At 35.1% G+C, this 23,798-nt stretch overlaps 1 protein-coding gene across 10 annotated transcripts in view; it reads left to right on the top strand.

Annotated features, from left to right (window-relative positions):
• Positions 1-23,798, top strand: part of MGAT4C (MGAT4 family member C) — a 355,403-nt gene that overhangs the window by 213,247 nt on the left and 118,358 nt on the right. For 9 of the 10 annotated variants that reach the window (XM_069095113.1, XM_069095106.1, XM_069095109.1 and 6 more), the window contains one exon: positions 20,746-20,876. The exons of the other annotated variant lie outside the window; for it this stretch is intronic. The gene's annotated coding sequence lies outside the window, so the exon portion shown is untranslated. The remainder of the gene's footprint in view (positions 1-20,745; positions 20,877-23,798) is intronic. 10 annotated transcript variants of the gene reach the window in all.

The following is a 23,798-nucleotide window of genomic DNA, read 5'->3' as shown; positions in this document are numbered from 1 at the left end:
TTAGGACAGGGTCATCTCTATATCATGTCTTCTCATTCTTTTACTCCATCACTCTTGTTCCAGAATTTGATCCCACTTTAACTTCCTAGTCTTTGCAATTATCTTTTCCTTAGAGGGAATCTAGTCTCACTAATTGTTGGAATTCAACAAAGTTTTCTAGAATTCAGGATACTCATATGCAAATGGAAATGACTGGATTAGAGTACTGCTTTGAACAATTCAATAACATACTTAGAGCACTGGATTTCAAGTCAGGAAGACCTGAGTTTGAATTCTGCCTCAGACATATGTATGAACCTGATAAGTCACTTAGTCATTCTTTAGAGACTCACAAACAGTATTTTGTGGTTCAGTGTTCTCCTCCAGTTCAACAAGACCCTTGTTGACATTAGATCATTTTCCTTTGTATTGCTATGTATTCATAGATTTCTGAACTCATTTACTAGATCTGGAGGTTAAATTTCTTTTGGATGTTCATGTTTTTCCCAGTTTATCTACTTAAATTTAAACTCCTAGTTTATCTGCTTAAATTTAAGGTCATTGAGTTTTCTTTTCTCTGATATCTTTTGTAATTTCATTTCCCCCTACATTCCCCTATTGTTAACTATATGATTTTCTCCCATCTGATGGTGGTTTCCTCAGGGCTAGATCTCAAAATGTTTCAGCCTTCTCCAAAGAGGTCTCACTTTCCATGGTGGTCAAATGAGGGTCTGGGGCTACATGACTTCCAGTTGTAAAATCTATAAGCACTAATGACTTGCCTATTGTGTATCAAACACTATCTTTTTCATTGTGGATGCAAAGGCAATAGGTCCTACCCTTAAAGACCTTAGAGCAAGGGTGGAGACCTACAGCTTTGAGGTCACGTGTGGTGCTCTAGGTCCTCAAGTGTGGCACTTTGACAGAATCCAACCTTCACAGAAAAAAGCCCTTAATAAAAAGATTTGTTCTGTAAAACTTGGACGCAGTCAAAAGGCTGCACCCAAGAACCTAGAAGGCCACATGTGACCTTGAGGCCATGGGTTCCCCTCCCTGCTTTAGAACATTTAATTCAAAACGACTCCAAGGCTTTAGACTTATTAACTGTCAGCTGAGGCAAATGATTGCCCTAAGTGGGAGCCAATTTCTTTAGTTTTCTAAGGCATCAAATTATCAAAGGAAGGATGGGAAACACTGTCATCTTTCCTCCATACTCAGTGTGTTCTTTCTTCTGCCACCCTTCACATTGATTTGCTTTTCAGAAACTCATGCTGTCGGTTTTCTAATTTCACAGCATAGTGAGGCACTACGGAAAAGCTTATCAATTTATTTGTACCAGTTTTTGACTGACAAGAGAGACTACAATCTATATGTGTGTGCAGAGAAATATGAAATCATTGTTCCTTTAGCATCACTTCCCTCTACAGAATGTTCAATTGCTCCATTTATTAAAAATTAAGTCAATACAATTTATATTAGCATTTATATGCATCCAGTATTTAGTATAGTCTTCTACATGATTTGTATCACTTTTACTAGACCTATGTGACTTAGGCTGAAAACCAAAGGGTGCCTGAATCTGTACAGCACTACAGGTAGAATTCACTTTGGGGAGATAAATTCTGGACTCTTCACTTATTACCTGTGTGATCTGGAACAAATCTTTAACATGGAGCTCAGTTTCCTTATCTGTAAGATAGAAGTTAAGCTTTGATAAATTCTAGAAGTCTCCTGGGTCTAAATCTGTGATCACATGATTATATATCATTTGCCTCATCTTTTGATATTTCCATCACAGAATTTCAACAGTACCATTTGCTTTCCTAAAAAGAAAGTATAGTATAGTAGTGGATAGAGTCAGGAAGATGTAAATTCATCTCAGACCCTATAGGGGAAAGTAACTTAATGTCAATCAGCTTTAGGATGTTTCTTTTTTAAATTAAAATTTATTTTTATTTTTATTGTTGTAATGGGAATGTAAATTTTTAAGATCTTCCCTGCCCCTAGGCTAAAGTGCACCTGGAGCCTGGGGTGGAAGGCTTCTTTTTCAGTAGATATTTCTTGATTGGCCAGTGAATCAATAAGGTTGTTACATTCTCTGAGCCAGGAGAAGGCTATATAAGCCCTGATGTGCAGCTTTGTTTTGGGGCTCACTTTGAGAAGTGTTCTGTGATTTAATCAGATGAAACTCTAGGAAGCTGTTGTCCAGGGCCCCCAGGCTTTGAAAAACCCAGATGTTGATTTGGTATGGATGTAATGGTTGGTAAGTTTGGAAAGATGTCTACTTGATCTGTTTCTGTCTTGACAATTCTGTCTGTGTATTCTGAAATTCGGGGTGCTGAACTTTTTCCTCTGAACTAGGTAAATGATACATATTTGACTGGTTAAAGTAAGCTTCTTAACCCATTTTGAGTTGCTTTCCTTTAACAAAGCAGATCCAAGAACCTGTGTTGGCAGCTACCCTGGGGACGCTGGGGTGCTTGCTGCTACACTTGTATATCATTCATTTCCACAAGATTTTGAGTTACACCTTTTCTCCCCATCTTTTCCCTACCCACCACCCCAAAACAGCGATGCCACTGTATACCCCCTCCCCGAATCTGCTCTCTCCTATATCCTCCCCTATGCCCACACCAACCAAATTTTGTTCCAGTAGGGCAAAATGGATCTCTATACCCCAGTGCCTGTATATCTTATTTCCAAGTTGCATTTGATTTTAAAATCATGAATTCCTGATTCTTTCTCTTCCTCTCTTGTCACCCACCCTTACTGGGAAGATAGGCAATTGAATATAGTTTGTATATGTCTAGCTATACAAAACATTTCCATAGTAGATATGTTGTGAAAGACTGACTATATTTCCCTCCATCCTATCCTACCCCCCACTTTTTCTATTCCCTTCTTTTACCCTGTCCCTTTTCAAAAGTGTATGCTTCTAAATTCCTCCCCCCCCCCAATCTGCCCTCCCCTCCATCATCCCCCCTCTCATCCCTTTCCCCCCTACTCTCCTGTAGTGTGAGATACCCTATGTAGTCTGTATGTTATTCCCTCCCTAAGCCAAATTCAATGAAAATAAGATTGACCTAGTCCCTTTTGCCTTCCTGTTCTTCCCCTCCATTGTAACCATTTTCCCTTGCCCCTTCTATATAAGACAGTTTATGCCATTTTGTCCCTCCCCATTACCTCTCATTATATTCCTCCCTCACCTCTCAATTTCACCTTTTAAGTATCATCCCTTCCTATTAAATCAATACTGAGCCCTCTGTCTATGTATACCTGTACAAGTATATATACAAACTCACATATGTAATCATATGCCCATATACCCTCCTATATAGACATATACAGTATATGTATGGATACATATATACATACACATATATTCATAAGTATAGATAGATAGATAGATAGATATAGATACAGTCATTTATATTCCCTTCAACTACTCTCATACTGAGAAAAATTACATAAGTTATAATTATCATTTTTCCATGCAGGATTGTAAGTAGTTCAACTTTGATAAGTTCCTTATGATTTCATTTCCCTCTTTACCTTCTCATGCTTCTCTTGCTTCTTGTATGTGAATGTCAAATTTTCTATTCAACTCTGGGTTTTTCATCAACAGTGCTTGAAAGTCCTCTATTTCATTGAATGACCATATTTCCCCCTGAAACATGATACTCAGTTTTGCTGGGTAGGTGATTCTTTGTTTTACTCCCAGGTCCTCTGACCTCCAGAATAACATATCCCAAGCCCTTTGATATCTCAGTGTAAAAGCTGCCAGATCCTGTGTTATCCTGATTGTGTTTCCACAGTTTTCAAATTGTTTCTTCCTGGCTATTTGTAATATTTTCTCCTTGATCTGGAAATTCTGAAACCTGGCTGTTATATTCCTAGGAGTTTTCTTTTTGGGATCTTTTTCAAGAGGTGATTGGTGGATTCTTTCAACCTCTATTTTTCCCTCTGGTTCTAAAACATCAGGGCAATATTTCTTGAAGGATGATTTCTAGGTTCTCTTTTAGATCATGGCTGTCAGGCAGTCCAGTAATTTTTATATTATCTCTCCTGGATCTATTTTCCAGGTGATAGGTTTTTCCAATAAGATTTTTCACATTGTTATCTATTTTTTTCATTTGTATATGTTTAATAGTATCTTGATCTCATAAAGTCACTAACTTCCATTTGCTCCAATATAATTCTGAAGGGATGATTCTCTTCAATGAGCTTTTCAGATTCTTTTTCCATCTGGCACATTTGGATTTTTAAGTCATTCTTCTCCTCATTGGCTATTTGAACCTTTTTTGCCCTTTGAGTTAGTCTATTTTTAAGGTATTTTCTTCAGTCAGGTTGTTGACTTGCTTTTCATTATTTTCTTGCATCATTCTCATTTACTTTCCCAATTTTCCCTCCACTTCTCTTATTTGGTTTTCAAAATCCTTCTTAAGGATAATGGCCTGTAACCATTTCAGATTTTTCTTGGAAGCTTTTGGTACAGAACTTCTGACTTCATTGTCTTCTTCCTGTTCCATCCTTTGATCCTTTTTGTCACCAAAATAGGAATCTAAAGTTGGATTGCTATGTTTGCTCTGCTTCCTTTGCTTGTTCATGTTGCCACTCAATTGCTTGTCTTTTGATCTTTTTGCCACTATAGAACTCTGCTTCCAGAGAGGAGAGCTTTATCCCAAATCACTGGAGTTTCACAGCTGACAGATCTATTAATTGACTGCCCTCTCTGAAGCCTCCACCAGCTCTAGCACCTTGTTATGCATCCCAGGACCTCCACCCTAGACAGCGATCCAGATGCAAGTAGTTTAAAGCAAAAATGATTACCTCTCAGAATGGTTGCTTGGTCCCCCTACAATCTGCATGCCAGGAGCTCTGAAGCAGTCACAGGGCAGCAGCCACCATGCCTCAAGAACTTCTCCCTCCTGGGTCAGAGCCCTGACCACACTCCTGGACTTTCTGTTCCCAAAGTCTACACTGACCTCTCACCTTGTCTTTGGCATTTATGGGTTGATAATTCTGGAAACTACCACAGCTGCTGGTGATCTACTTTCCCAACATCCCTCTAGCTGTGGCTGGTCTTGGACACCCTGAGGCTAAAACCCCAGGCTCATGTGGGGCTGGGCTCTGTTCCCAGTATGCTTCAATGAACCCTTCCTGTCTGCCTGATAGATTTGTTTCTCTCTGTCACTTTGTGGGTTCTGTAGCCCTAAAGTTTGTTTAAAGTCATTTTTATAGGTATTTGAGGTGGTTATAGGGGAAGCGCAGGGAGTTTTCCTGCTTCTATGCTGCCATCTTGGCTCTGTCCCCCCCTGTCTCTAGGAACTTTCTAATGCCATATTAGTAGGTAGAAATTGTTCTTGAAAATAAGAGGACCATGAATTTCAAGCAGGAAATAGTGTTGAAGGCACTCTGGTCCAACACCCCAGATCCCCAAACATTTTACAGATGAGCAACTAAGTCCCAGAAAAGTTGTCAGACTTGTTCAAAGACACAAAGTTAGTAAATGACAGATCAAGGATTTAAACCCATGTCTTTAACTCCCATATTCTCCATTAACCTATACGGTCATATACTTATTCACATGATGTGAAATCAAGATTTCCTGATTCCAAGTCCAATGTTGCATCTACTGTACCACCTAGGTAGAATTTGAACCTAGGTTCCAAATTTCAAATGTTTTCCTCTATACCATACTGTTTCCCTCTAAACAGAGTTCCCTATTTTGTTTCTTTGGTGATGATTGCCTTTGTAGATAAGTTTCTTTTTTCTACTTTCTTTTTTTTTAAATTTTTTTCTATGCAAGCCATAAATGCTGTTTTCAAAATTTAAATTTCTTTTTTTAAATGACTCATAAAGTATTTTATGGTTCTTCAAGATCTACATGCCTTTTATTCTCATTAGATTATTTTCCTTTGTTTAGCATATATTCATAGATTTTTTTAACTCATTTACTACATCTGGAGTTAAAATTTCCTTTTGATGATAATGTTTCTCCCAGGTAGTTGATCTACTTAAATTTAACGTCATTGAGTTTCCTTCTTCCTGAGATCTTTGGTAATTTCATTTTCCCCTATTTTCCCCTATTGTTCACTGTGTTACTCTCTCCCATTTTATGGTTTCCTTGGGTCTATATCTCAAAATGCCTCAACCTCCTCCAAATATGGATAGTTCAAGGATAATAAACCTAGGTCTGTGTCCTAAGAGTCTTGTGGGGTGGGGGTGGGGGGGACAAAACTGGTCCCAGCTAGATGCTGAGTTTGTTCTCTCAGACTTAGTGGAATATTTGTACCATCCCCTCCAAACATAAATTCACACAGTAGTCCTATGCCTCTGTCCCAAACACCAAAGCAAACTTTTCTCCCTGGAATATTGTTATAATGCTATTTCTTACCATCTTTTTTGGATTCAGTAAGACTTGGACATTGGAATACTGTGGAGCAGATATTCAGTCCTGGAATTGGAATTTCCATGTCATTGGAGAGGAGCAGAGACCGGGGTTGGCACAGGGGCAGGGATTATTGTAAGACCAGGTCCTTTGCTTGGATCGTTATATCAACTAAATAAACATTTGATTCCAATAGCATGGGAAGTGCGGGGATTGGGGAGAGGGAGAATTGTTGAGTGATTCCAGTGTAAAAGTCAACATATGGGTTTATTTTTGTTTATGATTTTATTTTCTTTTGGATTCTGGGTGTCCTAAATCATGGAGACAGTTACATTTGCTTTATTTTTGGCACACAATTTCTGTTTGGGATTAGCTTAAAAGCTCAGGAAAATCAGAGAAAATATCTAGTCCTCCATCTTGTTGATTACATGTTCCAGAAGTCCAAAAATAAAGCAAACAAAAAAGATATAAACTTTGTGAACCTAAGTCTATTCAATTTGATTTAATACATTTAAGCACTATTTATAAAAATACCATTCGTTATACGGTGAAAAAGATTGTTGGATTTGGAATTGTGAATTTGAATACTGACTATCATTTTTTAAAAGATAGCAATATTCTAGAGCATATTTCTGTTCATATTAATGATATTTTCTTGACAAATGGCTTAACCTTTGTGAACCTCAGTTTCCTTGTCTATGAAATAAGAAACACACCAGAAGACCTCTAAGGTCACTTTCTAGCATATAATCTCTGTAATTTATGATCATAATCTGAATAGGACCTTCCATGATTGGCTTTTCTTTGGAGTTTTCAATATTAGCCTTGTCCCAAAGCCTCTTGGTAGAAAGCAGTGTTCTGCCCTGCAGGACAAAGTTGGTGAGAAGTGACATATCCTTAGCCCTTGCCAGTTTCCTTTTGAGCACTTCAGATATTCCTGGCTTCCAATTTCAAAAGAAAAAAACAACCCCACTTCAGATTGCTGAAAGAAAAGATGAAATGAGAGGAGTGTGAAATCTCTATCATGTCACTACTCTCAGCTTGCTACTTTAAAGATTTCATATAGATTCCCCTTGATTAAGATTCAGCACTTGGTTGAGCCAAGTTATTGTGCTGTCAGTGTGAGAGGTCCTTCACTCTGTCTCCCATTTATAACTTTTCTGATTGCTATTTTGATATGATTTTCATAAATTGGCTCCTTTTTTTCTCCTCTCTATGTACTCATTGAATTAGAGATTTAGTATTAGATTTAATTTAGATTAATTTAATTTATTTATATAATTAATATAATGTTATATGATAATATAATATTACATATTGCATAATATATTATATAATATGTTATTTATTGATATATATATAATTATATACAATATAATATAATTAATTTAGATTAAAGAATTAGTATTATACAGAAAAGGAATAAAGGCTTATATATCCTGAGGTCCTTCTTCCTGCCAAAATTGGATGGAATCCAATTATATCCCCTAGATAAACAATATTTAAGGAACCAGATAGACATAGTCCTACTTTCTTCTTCTGTCAACCTTCTCCAAGGGATACTTTAATTACTGCCAGGATGGGAAGCAGAAAGTTGGGACAAGGACCACCACTCTAGTATTCCCTCTGAGGAAAGTAGTGTGGTTGACTCAGGTCCCAACCTTCTGCTTCTTAACCTAGAAGAAATTAAAGTCTCCCCTGGAGAAGGGTGAGGAGAGAAAAGACTAGGAATGTGTCTGTCTGCGAGAATCCCATACCAATAGGCTTTGGGACAGGGTTACATCAAAATACTTTATCTTCTTTTAGGTTTAGTTCACTTTCATTCTTTCTCTAGGAGGATCATGCAAGGATGAATTTCATTGAATAAATAATTTTACTTTTAGAACTATAGAACTTTAGTGTTGAAAGAAATAGACCTGAGAGAGTTCCTTTAATTAAAAAAAATAGACCAGGATATGTATTTTGGGTCTTTGATTCAGTGCTGAAGGGACTGACTTCATATTTCTCCTCACCACCTGCTGGGATGGAAAAAAAAGGGTTTCTCATTAAAAAAATACTCATAGGGGGATTTGTCTTTCCTTAATGAATTAACAGTAATAGTTTTATAATGGAAATAACTTTTTATCTTTTATTCTAGTGTTTGCTTCCATAGAGACTATATATGTAGGGATAGAATGTATAAATGAATAATATACTTCCTTTCTGGTTACATTCATTGTTTTTATTTATTTTTCTAATACATAAACCACTAAAAGTTTTTGTTGATTGACTGAAATTTTGGTTGAACTTGTAATAGAAAGATAAACTATTTATGATTCTAATGTATATTGAAACAGTGCTTTCTCAAGGAACAAAAAAAAAATAGGACTAAAGATGTGGGTTGCATGGAAAGAAGCAAGTAACTTTTTTACTATGCTGGGGGGGGGGGGCATTTCCATGTTGCTATCATCTGTTTTTCTGACTTTGTGGCATTTAAAAAATTCAAGAGACATAATTTCTGGGTATTTAAATAAAATAATGGCCATTTAGCCATCTCTTTTTATATCAAAGATCATCATGGAGGCAGGCTCTCAGTTTATATGCCATTTTGGAAGAGGAGACTTCTTCAGGTCAGCGATCAACTCTTGACTAGCCAACAATCAATGAGAGAATGAAATTGACAATGCTTGGCTAGACCTGAACTTAGATTATGTCATTCACTTCTAAATCCTCTTCCCATATACACACACTCCAACTAACCTCCTCATCTGTTTTGTCCCCTTCCCATGGGCACCTTGGACTATGCCCTTGGGTTGCTCACTTCTAGAATGATAACCTCTGATAAGTGAACTTTTAGACTTAATTTGCCTTTAATTCAGTTTCCACATTACTCCCCAAATATGCCATAATTATGCAGCTTTTAGATCCCTTTTTATATATTATTGGTGTCCATGATTATGTAAATTCCTTGAAGGCAGAAACTCTCTTGCTTTCTTATATTTGTGTCTTCCACACACACTTTCACATAGTGCCTGGCTCATAATAAGTGGTAAATAAATGCTTTATCATTCATTCATTGGTTCACATATATCTTTTTGATGGCCTATTTTAAATGATACATAAAATAATATTTATTTTAATCTAATGTATACTCTTTCCAACTTTAACAATATCCAAAATATCTATTTTCATTGTTCACTGACTTAGAAATTTCTCATCTTACTTCAATTTATTTCATCTGTAGTAAGGCCAATCATTTGTAGGATTTCAAAATAACATATTCCATACTCAAATTGAAAAGAGAAAAAAAGTTATAAAGAGTTTTTCATGAAAATAAATCGATATTTTCTTACCCCTTTTAAAGTAGGGGGTAATAATATGTGGGTGGGTAACAAAATCAGTTGTAACATTGGAAGACCAGAATAAGACATCAATAAGATAATAGTATTAATTCCTCACTAACATTAAAATAGTATTCTATGGTTTGTAGAGTGCTTTACTCCTATTATATTGTTTTATCCTTACAATGTAGGTACTATTATTTTCCACAGTTTACAGGTGAAGGAATTGAGGCTGACAGGGTAAGTGCCTTCCCCAGAGTCAGACAGCTAGTAAATATTTTAGGTCAAATTTAAATTCAGGTCTTCCTGACTACAAATCCAACACTCAGTTCACTGACAACTCTTGTCCCAGCTTTTTAGAAGGAGATAACTGATGGGGAAATGGAATCAGTCATAATGCTGATGTTGTTAATCCTTTGTTTTCAAAGATTACCAATGACAGCATGGGTGATGTCTTGATTTGTGCTTAAATTTGATTTGTGTGTGCTTTTTACCAAGTTACAAAGTAGTGTATTGATATGGTAACTTAGGTCAGAGAACTCTTAAACAGGAGCAATGTCCAGTTTATCAAGGACGAGATGCACATGCATTTGACAAAAGTTTATACAAATGGTATTGGTGGGGATCAGAGCCTTCAGCAGACACACTTTGACCAGGGGTGGGTGAGAGAGGGTTGTAGCATCAATGGTGTTACAGAAAGTTCAAATTGCAGTCCATATAGGAGAAGGGCTGACCCATCCTCTATGATTCCCCCTGTGTCTGATTAGAGGAAGAGGTGCGACCCTTGTATAGAGATACCAAAAAGAGTTGATTCTTTGCATGGAGCCAGGAGAAGGAGTAGTGTTTCTCTGTTTGGAGAAGGCCCAGAAGAAAAAGGAGGGTGGAGACTTTGGTCTCTGGGAAGTTTAGGGAAAGTAACCTCTGAATCCTTAGAGAAAGATGTTAGTGGAAGGGAAGTGAATATTGAGATCTTCAGGAAATGTTAGACAGACCCACATTAGTTATAGCTCCACTGTAGATTTACTGAAGAAATTTGAGAGGAATAGAAGGAATTTAAATTCCTTAAACATACAATAGAGACTTGCAATTGTGGGGGTGAAATAGATAGAGCACTGAGCCAGAAATCAGGAAGAGTAAGTTTGAATAAGATATGAGATGTTTACTGAGCTGTCTGATCTTGGGCAAATTCATTAACCTTTATTTGTTTGTTTCCTCAACAGTAAAATGGGCATACAAATAGCACCTATGGAGTCTTATTGTAATATTGTTGTTAGGATAATATGAAATATTTGTCTATCTCTTAGCACAGTACCTGGCATATAGTAGGTGCTTCAAGATGCTTCTTAAAAATATCCCCCCCAAACAATATTCCTCAAAAAGAGAAACCCCAAGATGAAAGAAATAGCTAAATAACGTACTGAATGTACAATATCACTATATAATATTTTAGAGTACAACTAGAAAATATAAAACAATTAAAATTTAAAATTAATGAAATGTTGATTGGTGGTAATAGGATTTTTAAAATACCATAGATTCAAAAATCATTTAAACTACCAAGATTAAGGGAGGCAGAAAAAGAATCCATAGAAAATATCCTAGGAGACATGTCCTTAAGTGGATAAGTGGACTATTAAATCCGGCTAATTAAGAACTTTTAGTACTAAGAAAATTAAAAAAAAAACATATAACAAAATGAAAATTATAATTATAATAACATAATAAGAGGAAATTGAGTTTTTTAATTAAGGGGAAGCAAAAGAATGAAATAAAATAATCAAGAATTTGGTCAGTCAATGTGTTGACTTAGCATTTACTACATGCTGAGTACTGTACTAGGGAGTGACAGTACAAATACAAAAGTAAGACAAGCCCTGCCCTAAAGGACCTTCAATTTCTCATAACCAATATAAAGAATATGATAGAAAACTTGAAAAAAAAACATCCCTGGAACTATAGACTCACAGTAATAGAAAATGGAATTGCACACAATTCAGAGCAACAACACATATATAACAACAACAACAACCCAAATTATCCAAACTGTGAGAAAACATACAGAACCATGTAATAGATGTAGACAAAATGATTGCTGACAACTCAAGGAATTTAGAAATATTAGGTTATAATAATACAGAATATTTACAATGTTGCATTACAGGAAACTATCAAAGAAAAAAATTCTAAGATGGGCAAAAAAAGATCTAATGAAATTTGAAAAGAATTTAGAAGGACCCAAAACTTAACATGCCTAGACACATAATAATTAAATTTCAGTGCTATCAAGACAAGAAAAAAAAAAAACTGGAAGTTTGTCAGAAGGTGAGAAATCACTTAACAAGGAACTATAGTTAGGACCAAAGTGAACTTTTCAGGAAGGACAAAAAAATACAACAGAAATTAAAATACATTATAAACATAGTTAAGAAGCATGAACTATAAAATCAGAATTATCAACCCAGCAAAACTTAGCCTGCTTTTTGAAGACAGAAGCTGGATATTTAAGAGAAAAGGAGGATCAAAAAAGTTCACTGGGTTACAATCCAATTCAAGGAAGTGTTTTTATTGTTTTAATAGTAAACAAACCTCCTAACAAAATTTATATGTACATGAAAGATAATAGGTAGCATAGTTGCTAACAAAATGTGAAATGTCTCAGAAAATTATTTTTTCTTAAATCACTAAATATTTCTGTGAGAAAGAAAAAGAGAGAAAGAGAAGGAAGAAAGAGAGAAAGGAAAGAAATGAAGGGAGATAAAAAGAAAGAAGAGGACAACAAAAGTAAAGAAGGGGAAGAAAGGAAAAGAAAAATACCCCAATGGGATTGTGTTGCTAGTTACTGGGCAAGATATCCAATCTTTAATAAACAAATCTGCATACACATAAATAAAAGGCAGAAATAAGTAAAAGAAAACAAACTTAACAACAATAACAAAACATTAAGCATAGTTTAGTTTGTCCAGTGTCTCATAGTACATTGGTACATGAGGCATTTAGTAAATGCTTATTACTTCAATGATGAAAAGCTAAAATGTAAACAACAAAATGAGATTCATTTTAGTGTAAAAGGCAGAATTTAATAATACTTTGCAAGTAATGCATCTAATCTAGAGAGATATAAATCAAGAATTCTTAAGCTGAAGTTCATGGATTCCCATCAGGGGGTCCATGAACTTGGATGGAAAAACAAATAAATATTTATTTTCACCAAACTCTAACAGAAACAGAACTTTTCACTTCACTCTGACTGAAATTTATCATGTCCTTATTATTTTTACTAATTTTAATTTTACTACTTTTACTATTTCTTACTAAATTTACTATTTTTTTTTTTACTATTTTTACTAATAATAATAAATAAAGCCAATAGGCTTCACTATACTGTCAGTGGGTTAATGATACAGATTGTTCAAACATTTCTCATCTAAATATATTTTAAAAATAAGTTTGGTCTGATATTTTCATACTACTGCAAAATCATAGAATGGAGGAATGGAACTAATGACATTGGACAAAATTGAATTTAAACTAAAAAAAAAATGTTAAAAGATAAGGAAGTCACATTATAGTAAAGGTTATGCACAAAATGAAAATACACCAGTCTCAAATACAAAGCAAAGCAAATTTCAACATACACATATGAGAATGTCCATAGATTTACAGGTTAAAGTTGCATTTGAGGGCATTTAATCAAATTCCTTTTTTTTCTTTAGATAGGAGATTGAGGACAAGAAAAGTTAAACAACTTTTTCTTATTTTTTATAGCATTTCATTTTCCCCCAGTTATATGTCAAGACAATTTTGATCATTCATTATTGCAAGATATAGAGTTCCAAATTTTCTTCCTCCCCAAAATGATAAGCAATTTCATATAGACTATACTTGTGCTATCATGTAAAACATATTTCCATATTATTCACAGTTGTGAAACAAAAAACAGATTGAAAGGTATAAAAAGAATTAACTAAGTAAAAAAAGTATACTTGATCTGTATTTGGAGTCAATCATTTCTTTATCTGGATATGAGTTCTCCTTCAGGAGTTCTTTGAATGGGTACAGTTGATACTGTACACAATATTTTCCTCGTTCTGCTCATTTTAGTTTGCATCAGTTTTTGTGCAAGTCTTTGCAGGGTTTTCTGACATCTTCCTGCTCATCATTTCTTATTGCACGATGAAATTTCATTACATTCATGAACAACAGCTTATTCAGTCATTCCCCAATTGATGGGCATCCCCTCAATTTCCAATATTTTGCCACCATGAAAAAGTCTGCATAAATATTTTTTCCACTTCTTCATCTTTTTTTTTCTTTTTTTTATGATCTCTTTGGAATATAGACCTAGTAATGCTGTTGCTAGATCAGACAGTAGGCAGAGTTTTGTAGCCCTTTGAGCATAGCTCCAAATTGCTCTCTAGAATGGTTGTTTCAGTTCACAATTCCAGTGATAATGCATTAGTATCCCTCTCCAACATTTATCATTTAATTTTTCTGGCATAATAGCCAATCTGATAAGTATGAGGTTTTATAGTTGTTTCATAGTTGTTTAAATTTCCATGTCTCTATTCAAAAGTGATTTAACTGCCTCTTTCTATGTCTTTAGCTAGCTTTGATTTCTTCATCTAAAAACTGCCTTATCAATTGGGGAATGTCTTGTATTCTTCTGAATTTGACTTAATTTTTGATATATTTGAGAAATGAGGCATTTATCAGAGATACTTGCTATTAAGATTGTTTCTCTGCTTTCCTTTTAATCTTGGTTGCATTGCTTTGTTTATGCAAAAGGTTTTTAATTGAATCCAAATTATCTATTTTACATTTCATAAATGCCAACTGTTTTTTGTTTGATCATGAACCCATAACTCAATGTAATATTAATCATGGCAGTGCACCTGAGGAATGCTGTTGTGAATAATCTTAAGGGTCTAATTGTATATTGCATATCTCTATTCAGCAATTAAGTAAACATTGTTCAAAAAAGCATAACATCCATAGCAATATCCTTAAGCAAAACACACACATACACATACATACACATATACATATAGACACTCAGTATATTGTATGCTACCATTGCATTCAATAACATTCCCCAAAATACTTGTTTATACAATTAGGTGGTCCAAGACTAGGGTCTCCCCTAGTACAACAAATTTTTAAGGGATAGCAGAAAATACAAACACCATCCACCCCTAGGTCACAGTAAGTCACAATCTCCTCAGTCAATACAATGTCCAACTAAGGTCTTCTCTCATCTTGACTTGAGACTGACTTCCAAATCCCATAGTTCTTCTTCTTTGGGCTGACTGCTCTCAACTCTTGCCTGGATTCACATATGTAGGCTCTCATTCCAAGCTGCTGCCCAACTGCAGTCTATAAGGGCTTCTGCCTGCAGCTTCTCTCTTTAGGAAAACAAAGCTTAACGAGGTTACAACAATATTTATATACATCACCATCATCATCATTTCAATTCACTTTAACAGCTCTTAAAAGGGGCTAAAGCTAAGCCTCCTTCCCATGGGTGGATCTCAGCTCTTCAGCTCAGTTGACTCATCAAGACCAACAGACAGGACTTCTGTCTGAGGAATCCATACAGAAAAAAAACAGACAGAGTGCCAACATCATGAACTTTTTTTTTTCTGTTAGCCCTCCCCACAAACAAGTTATCCTAGATTATTCATACTCACTTTTTTCTCTCTCAGCTCTGCTCCTCTCTTTATTCTGTCTTCTCCCTCCAAGAAATACAATATATACTGTTTCAAATCAAAGACTATTGATTCAATGAAAGGCAGGACTCAGTCAAAGGCACTTGATTGGCTAAAACTCAATCCAGAAAAAAGAGCAAAAAAAATCTTACTTTGCTTGCCTTTATACTCATTTAACTCCTCCTTTAAGAATTTGGATGCTATACCACAAGGTACTTCATTGTCTATGGTACCTTTTAAAAAGATGTAGTTTCCTTTCTTATCTCTTTTAATTTGGTGTATTTTTGCTTTTATTCTCTCTGAAATAAGAATTGCTGTCCCTATTTGTTTGTTTTTATACTTCAACTGAAGCATAATAGATTCTCCTCCAGCCCCTTACTTTTACTTTTTGTGTGTGTCTCTGGTTCAAGTGTGTTTCTTGTAATCTACATGTTGTAAGATTTGGGGTTTTATCTGCTTTGATACCCTCTTTCATTTTATGGGAGAGTTCTTTCCATTCACATTTTCAACTATAATTATTACATGTAGTTCCCTCCATCCTATTTTTCCTCCCATTTTTCTGCTCTTTCCTTTCACCATGTCTCTCCTTGATAATGTTTTGCTTTTGTGTACCACCTCCCCTGTTCGATCCTTTCTTCTCTCAGTCCCCTATACACACAGACACACAGATACACAGACACACAGACACACAAACACACAGGCACAATTTTACTTAATCTCTTCCCCTCACACTTTCCTGTCAGGTAAGATAGTATAAATTTATATGTTCAGCTTATTGTATGTACTACTCCCTTTTTGAGCCAATATCTATGAGAGTAAGGGTTCAGTGATGCCCTTCATCCACCCTCCTATCTGTTTTTTGGCCCCTCTTCATGTGAAACAATTTACCCCATTCTACCTCTCCCTTCCTTCTGCAGCCAGTTTACTCCTTTTTCTCATCCCTTAATTATTTTTATGACATTTCCTTAAATTCAGCTTATACTTCTACTATGTATCTGTCTGTCTGTCTATCTATCTATCTATCTATCTATCTATCTATCTATCTGTCTGTCTGTCTGTCTGTCTGTCTGTCTGTCTGTCTTCCTTCTACTTGTACTATCACTGGAACAATTTTCAAGAATTACAAGTATCTAATATTTAATCTGAAGGTGTTTGTAGAACCTATATCAGATTGCATGCTGCCGTGGGGAGGGGGGGGGGTGAAGTAAGGGGGAGAAAATCTGAAGATCAAGTGATTGTAGAACTGAATGTTGTAAACTAAAAGTAGATAAATAAGCTTTAAAAAAAAGAAAAACATGAATTAGAAGTATCATCTTCCCAGATAGGGATGTAAACATTTCAACTGCAATGAATCCTATTTTCTTTTCCCATTTTACCTTTTTAGGCTTTTCTTGGATCTTGATATTGGAGATCAATTTTGTTGTTGTTGTTGCTATTGTTCAGTTCTAGTCTCCTTATGAAAGGTTGAAATCCTCCTATTTCATTAAGTAACCATTTTCCCCTGAAATATTATGTTTAATTCTTCAAGGTATGTGATTCTTGTTTGTAGTCCTAGCTCTTTTGTCTTTTGGAATATCACATTTCATGACCTTTGATTTTTTAATGGTGCAGCTGCTAAATCCTGTGTGATCTTGATTGTGACGCCCCAATACTTGAATTGTTTCTTTCTGGCCACTTGCAGTATCAAAGAAGAAACTATAGAACTATGTGTACAGATACAACTTTTCAAAAATTTGTGGCATCAGCAAAACAATATTGTCAGTAGCAAATTCGAAGTGTCGAATACATTAATTATAAGAGAGAATATTATAAAAGTGTCCATGTGTGCCTGAGAAGCTTAGAAGGATACCAAAGCGGTAGAAAAAAAAATAGGAAAAAATAGTCATTGAAAGAAAAACAATATATTTAATTGTTAATAAGAAAGGAAAACATTGAAATTATAAAAAGGAAATTTTAGAACATAGAAAACTGATAAACAGTTAACAAATGCAAAACAACAAGAAAGAAAATCATTGCTGTCTCCGAAATTAGAAAAGAGAGAATGCACTGCAAAAGAAAAAGGTAAAATAAATCAATAAAAAATTCACAAATTATTCCAAAGTTCTAGTGTAATGACTTTGAAAACCTAAAAACTATGGAAGATTTATCTGGATAAGTATAAAACAGCAGGATTAATGAAACAAAGAGTCCAACCTGAATAACTCTGTTATACAAGGTGTCTAAAGAGGATCCTAATGAAAAGACTTGGGTATTAGATTGACAAATTAAAAAACAAAAACATATAATTACTATACTATATAGTTTACTTCAGAACAGGGAAGGGAACCTGGCTCCTTCACTATGATAGATAGATAGATAGATAGATAGATAGATAGATAGATAGATAGATAGATAGATAGATAGATAGATAGATAGATAGATAGATGATAGATAGATAGATAGATAGATAGATAGATAGATAGATAGATAGATAGATAGATAGGTAGGTAGATGGGATTGACTCTTAAATAAAACAAAGATAAAGAAAGGAAACTATAGTCCAAGATAATTGATGGATATTGACATTAATATAATTCCTGAAATACTCACACATAGAATTCTCCTTTATAAATACTTGAGTATGAGGAAGAATTTCTAAACAGAATTCAAAGGATAGTTTTATATAGTAATAATGCAAAGTAATAAAGACCTATCAATTGAAGAAAAATAAAGGCTGTGATCAGATCATAGGTGCAGGGATAAAATAGAGAAATGCAGACGAAGATACCACCTTATGAGCACTAGGATGGAAAAATGACACTAAGAACAACCAAAAATAAAAGTTGAAAATCCAATGTTGATGAGAAAATAAGCATTTATTTAGATTGTTTTTAAGATTTCATACTGGATCAAGATATATATGTGTGCATACATATATACACACACACATACATGCATATATTATATAAGTGATATATTTTATTTAAGTGATAAAACTGCCTCTTTTGGCCTACTGTTTCCATTGCTAAGACTTTGCCAACAAAAGATCACAAAAAAGACCTAGTTTTATCTCCCCTTTAACAAAACAAAAGCAAAATAGATATTTCTTATTTATATCAATAAAATCACATAATTTCAAACAATGGAGAATTATTGAGTAAATTATATATAAAGAACAATGTGAGGTAACTTGAAATGAAGGCCTGTGTTCAAGTCCAGCCACTGGTAACTACGAACTCTAGGACTCTGAAAAAAAGTTGACCCTTCCAGGCCTTAGGATTGGTAAACCAAGGACATGATCCTGGGAAATAGAGTCCCCAGGAAATATCAGAATATCTCTAATCTGCAGATAGGGGAAACAAAACTAGGAGGAGGAGGGCCTACATTCAAGACCCTTCTCTGCCTTCTCTGGCATATGCTGACTGTGTAAAACTGGACAAGTCCCTTAACCCCTCAGGGCATTATGCATATAAGTTGTGAATCTGCATTGACAGAAGAACCTTCCTCTTCTTTCACTTGGTGTGTAAGATGATGAAGGTGAAATGCCCTGACCTCATAGCCTCCTATTTTCACTAATGATTACAAAGTGCTAAATTTAGCTGTTTCGCCCTTTGGAAAAAGAAGCACAAATACTGTAGGTATGTGACCTCAAAAGTTTAGTGCTTTAGGTAAGATTCACAGCCACCCCACCTTAGTCACAACTGATAAGTTTTTGACAATGGTGTTCAAACTTTTCAAACATAATGATTTGGAAAGATCACTACTTGCTTGGAGTCAGAGGACATGTGATTGTATTATACATTCTCCCTACAATACCCTGGATATGTCACAACTTCCCTGTGACTTAGAGTCCCCATCTCTAAAATTAGGAGATTAGACTAGATGTTTTCTGAGGTCCCTCCCAGCTCTAGATGTATGATCTTATTAAAATAATCCAATAATAGTATACCCACTATCATGGAAGGTAGATATCATGTATAGAGATCTGGCTTCAAAGAAGTCCTGTGTTCAAGTCCTGCCTTAGTCACACACTGAATGGAATTATCACTCAGAAAATTAGAAAATTCCCAAAATTGGGTTGTAAAGGGAAATGTGATGTAGCAGAGCATTGGATTTGAACTTGGAAAGAACAGAATGCAGGCCCTATTTAAGTCATTTACTAGATGTATGACCCTGAACAAGGTGCTCACTATTCCCTATCCTTAGCTTTCTCATCTGTAAAATGGATATAATATTTCCCTCCTAAGGTTTTTGTGAGGATCAAATGAGATAACTTATATGCAGTACTTTGCATTACCTAGAGTGCTATATAAAAGCTATTAGTATTAAAGGCTGCCAACGTCAATTGGTAGAGGGAATTTCTTCATCTAGATAGCAATGAAATCACAGGGCAAGTCTCTAACTCTGTCCTATCCTGTCTCTAAGCAAGAAAAGGGAATGCTCCCCAAGGAAAAATTACATTACATTTGTGAATGCAATTCTCACTGAAATAAAGTTCAGGAAGAGAAATAAACTATTACAGACCAGCTAGGTGTAGGAAAAAATTCAGCTTTGCAACCTGCATTCACCTTTCCAGTAGATGACTCTTATCTTTAAGTAGACTCTGTAAATCAAAGTCCTTGTGTGTTAAACACTGTGACTTAAGCTCAGTAAATGCCTTTTTAGTAGACTTTCCCTGAGCCAGGAGTCATTTGAGGTGGGTGGATATAATCTAATAGCTGACAGTAAATGTGATTCACGCAGGTTCTTTGTCCATTAGGATGAATGGTAAATGGCAGGTTGCTGCCCTCAATTTTACTGCAACCTTAATTAGAATTAGCCTAGAAATGAAGGAGTAACTGTTTCAAAAGCATAGAGGGCTGTTCAGAAAAATGTGCCATAATAGTATAGGAGGCAACAGCTCAAGCCATGGTGTTTCCTCTTGAATGAATGCTTGGACCTTTAATTTGGAAGAGGAGCTCATTTGGTTTTAACTTTCTAATTAATTTTTCTTATTAATAAGCATAATATAACTAAATGTTCAGAGGAATCAAATGCATGTAAGCACAACCCCCCCACACACACACACCTCATTTCTTTTTCTTGTTAAATGATAAATATCCTCATGATAATTCAAATGCTAGAATTGGGGAGAAAACTGAATTACTAGCAAATAGCACATTGAAATATACCCCAATCCTCACTTATTGGGGATGATCCAGTGAGTTTATATTTGGAACATATTGAGAGCATTAACATTTATATTAAACTGAACATTTAGTTAAATGTTTGTTCCCTACAACAAAGAAAATAGCAGTTAAGCCTTCTCAAAAGTACATTCATGGTACTCAAGTAATAAACATTTTATGACACTTCTTATATCTTTCTATAGAGACAACTGGAAGTACACAAATGAAGCTTCATTTGCTAGTGACTATGATGGCAATCACCTGGATATTTCAAGCCAGATTCTTGAAAAAGCAACATCATTGACAACCTTTACCAACCCAATCCCCTTCAAAGGTAACTTGGCTTTCTTTTCCAAAGCAATCTTCAGTTTAATCTGGTGAGACAAACATTTTAAAAGAAAGTATGGTCAGAAGCAAAATTCAGGGCAGAATAAGGGCAGAATAATGCAGACTAGAATTGTAATTGGACTTGCAAGCAAAGGCTAGGTATGAGGACTTGAGAGAGGAGATGGAGAGAGATTTTTTGTCTTTGGCAATATCAAATAGTTCAGTAATAGAAATAAATGTGTTTTCAGTCATAAAAGTAATTCCTAAAAAATGCAATACTATTTTTCTTGCTTTTACACCCTGAGATTATTGGACCTTTCTATCACACTTGATGCTGAAACTTGTGTCTTACCTTTTCTCATTATGTGAAGTCCTTAAGAATGAACACTATCATGTTTTGCTTTGTCTTCTTTTGATTCATTTTTTTCCTATTTTATCCTAATGTCCAATAGAGTTATTTGAACATAGTAAATATTTAATATTTTTTCTTTCATTGTCACTTTGAAAACTGTCTATGCAAATGGTCAGCTACTCCAATAGAACATAAGCTCCTTGAGGATAGGAACAGATTCACTTCTGTATTTGTATTCCTAGCTTCTGGTATAGTAACTAGAACAAAATAAGGAAATGATACTTGAATTGCATTTTAAAGTAGGAGATAGAATCTGTAATGTCAAGATAAGGAAGGAGTCCATCCCAGGTGTGAAGAATGCTCAGTGCAAGAAAGGCAGAGAGATGGGAGATGAAGTGTCCCTTGTGAAAAACAGAGAGATCTATAGTTTGGATCACAGATAATATAAGTAAGATATTGCCTAATAAGACAGGAGGCACATATTAGGGCCAGTTTATTGGAGGACTTTTAATCTCTGGGTTCCTAGTAAATAGAATTCTAAAATAAAGCTCACCTTTGCTTAATGGGAATTTTTCAATAATTTGCTTATAGAACATACTGAAGGTATTTTGTTTTAAAACTTTAAAATAGGGGGTTTTATTTTATAGTAGAGACAAAAAGAAGCCCCTAGAATCAATGGAAGAGGTTAGCGCCATTTTCAGTCAGTGTTTTCCTTGACAGCTAGGGGGAGGATGGATTAGAGGGATGAGAAACTTGAGACAGGAAGACAAATCAGGAGGTTGTTGCAATGATATAGGTCATAGACAATGAGAGTCTGAACTAAGATGGTAAGTTGTAAGAGCAGAGAGAAGATGTGGGATGGGAAAGTTGTTATGAAACTGGAGGGAACATGATTTCACAACTGATGAGATATGTGGGGTGAGGGGAATTGAGTGGTAAAAAATAATGCCTACAAACCTAGGAGACAAGAAAAATGGTGGTACACTTGACATAAACAGAAGTTTTAAAAGGGGAGGATTTTAGCAGAAAGATGAGTTCAGTGTTGGTCATTTTGAGTTTGAGGTATCTCCAAGAATTTCAGTTTAAGATATCCAATAGATAAGTAATTGTTGAACATCCCTTGTACATTTCCCTTTTTCTTTACTCCAATAAGCAATAACTAACTCCAATAACTCCAATCTTTGTAAACAAATCATCTCTCCCCTCATCTGTCTCAGTAACTTTTGGATTTTTTCCCTCCTCCTCTCTGTAACTCCCAACTATACTTCACTTAGCTGCCAGATGATTTCCTAAAGTGAAGATTGGACCAAGTCACCTTTTTATTTAAATAAAATCTCATGGCTCTCTATTCTGATCAATATGATCAAATAAAAAAAATGGAAATATTCCAACAATCCCCCATTTAATGCCTTTGAAAACTCATCCCCTTCTTGCCTTATTTTTTTACACTTTATTCTTCTCCACATGGTCCTCATCTATGAGCCATTAACACTGGTCTTCTCCATTCCTTGAACAAAACACTTGGCTCCCAACTCTGTTACTTTTCACTGTCCGGCAATTCATCCTTGGAAAACTTCTCTTGCCGTGACCCACTGACTTCCTTTATTTCCATAAAAAATTATCTAAAAATCTATTTTTTTTTTGCTTTTTTGGAGGGAAAGGGCAGAGCAATTGGAGTTAAGTGACTTACCCAAGGTCACATGGCTAGTAAGTGTGTCAAATTTCTGAGGCCAGATTGGAACTCAGGTCCTCCAGGCTCCAGGACTGGTGCTCTATTCACTGTGCCACCTAGCTGACCCTAAATCTATTTTTTTCCAGAGGCCTTTATTGTCACCGTTTTACCCCCTGCTTCTAATATCTTCCCACTAATGTTGTCTTTCATATCTATTATATATGTATTTGTATATGCATGTACATGTACATATTTTACATGTACATATTTATATGATGTTTTCACCATTATCACATGAACTCTTTGAAGTCAAAGTTAATATTAAGTATGAGTTTTTCCATGGTAATATAAAGAATACTTTATGAATTAATAGCTTTCTTAGAAGTATAGCCAATTAGAGAAATATGTTTTCAAGCTAAAAATTAAAAAAGTTTATTTTTGTCTTTTAAAAAACTTTTACAAAAAATCCTCCCCCCATAACACACAAACACTAAGATATGATAGTAGCTACTGTCAAGTTATTCTCAAGACATTTCTTAATTTCTAATTTCAACCAGTTATTGACAGAATATCATCTTTAGATTAAGGGTTGGATCCCACCTTCCCCAAGACAAGAGTCAGCTATCTCTGAGGATTCCTCTGGTTTTGAATGTGTGCCTGTATCAGCAATGCCATACTCACAATGCCTATAGAGATTACAAATATGCTGATATAATTATCCATTACAAAATACGTCATGTTTGCCATATGAGGAAATAAACTAGAAAATTTATTAAGATACCAAAAGACTGAGTCCCAAAACCAGAAAGTGAAAGCCATCAGAGTAGTTATGATATTGGCACAGGTAGATAAAGTAGAAAGCACGCACATTCTCAAGCCTTTAAAACAGAACAGGCTACCTCAGG

Source organism: Petaurus breviceps, unplaced genomic scaffold (genome assembly GCF_028583685.1).
Source record: "Petaurus breviceps papuanus isolate PSGF00001 unplaced genomic scaffold, PetGlider_PUasm1.0 225, whole genome shotgun sequence".
Lineage (NCBI taxonomy): Eukaryota > Metazoa > Chordata > Mammalia > Diprotodontia > Petauridae > Petaurus > Petaurus breviceps.
The sequence above is the reverse complement of the archived record's forward strand: the minus strand, read 5'-3'. Positions and strand labels throughout refer to the sequence as shown.